Source organism: Euprymna scolopes, chromosome 19 (genome assembly GCF_053919585.1).
Source record: "Euprymna scolopes isolate OS-2025 chromosome 19, ASM5391958v1, whole genome shotgun sequence".
NCBI lineage: Eukaryota > Metazoa > Mollusca > Cephalopoda > Sepiida > Sepiolidae > Euprymna > Euprymna scolopes.
This window is the reverse complement of record NC_136500.1, coordinates 47,771,665-47,772,829: the sequence shown is the minus strand read 5'-3', so window position 1 is coordinate 47,772,829 and position 1,165 is coordinate 47,771,665.

The following is a 1,165-nucleotide window of genomic DNA, read 5'->3' as shown; positions in this document are numbered from 1 at the left end:
ATAATATATAAAAAGAAAAATCTGTATATATTATTTAAAATAGCGGGGGGACCCGGCGTTGCCCGAGTGTTTGTTTCCGGGACGGTTGGGGGGGGGGTTAAAAAATGTTATGGTAGGTAAGTAGGAAGGATCAAACCCGGAGTCATGAGTAAAAGTAGGAAAATAAAGTGTGGAAAAAAAACAAAAAAAAAACATTTGCAACGTTAACAGTTCGGCCATCAAGAAAAGTCCATTCCAGTTGTTTAGAAAAAAAAAAAAAAAAAAAAAACGACTACGGTAGGTCGGCGCGAACGTGAAAATATAATGTGAATTGTCCAGCACGCTAACCACTACGCCACAGAGCACTGTAGCTTAGTTTAGTGATTTTAAATAACTTCACATGAAAGAACTACGAAGCCAAACCGGTGTTCTCTTCTCAACTGTTCCTTGTGAACGATCCCCAAACGGTGTTAAGTGGTGGCAGGGGGAGGAGGAATTTATTAGAGAGAAAATATTTTACCACTTCCATTGATCTTAACCGATTTTGGCCGTGACTTCTCAGCAGAAAAAGTATAGAAATCTAAGATTATCGAGGAATTTGAGAAATAATAAGCCTATAACACACCTCAGATATTGTTCTGCCGTTTGTGCATATTATATTTGCATGAAATATCTTGATTTTTAATCCTATTAAGGTCATAATCAGACGGGAAAAAATGAGTTCATTTTATTTATATAGAGAAGAGAAGAGAAGAGAAGATAAACAATTGTTTTTATTATTTAAAGAAAAAGATCTGCTAATATTGTTTCTATTGTTCTGCTTATTTAAAACTGTCACCTCTTGTAATAATTACTTTTACTACTTTTTCGTTTTGTTATTTCAAGTAAAAAAAATGTAAAAATGTCAATTTACTACCGCTTCAAATGATTTATAATATTGCTAAAATAATCCGTGTTATAATTTTTATTTACGTAGTTTTTTCTCAAACTAAACTAAATTATTTGCAACGTTGTTATTCGTTATTTACGAATTATTGTTTTGCAATTCAACCATCTTGTTCTCAAGCAATCGATTGGTTTATCAATCAACTTCTAAACTATTTTAAATTAAAAAGACATAGAAATGACCATTTATAATTATAATTTCAATATGATGTCGATTATAAGGCTGGATTTTCACGTTTAC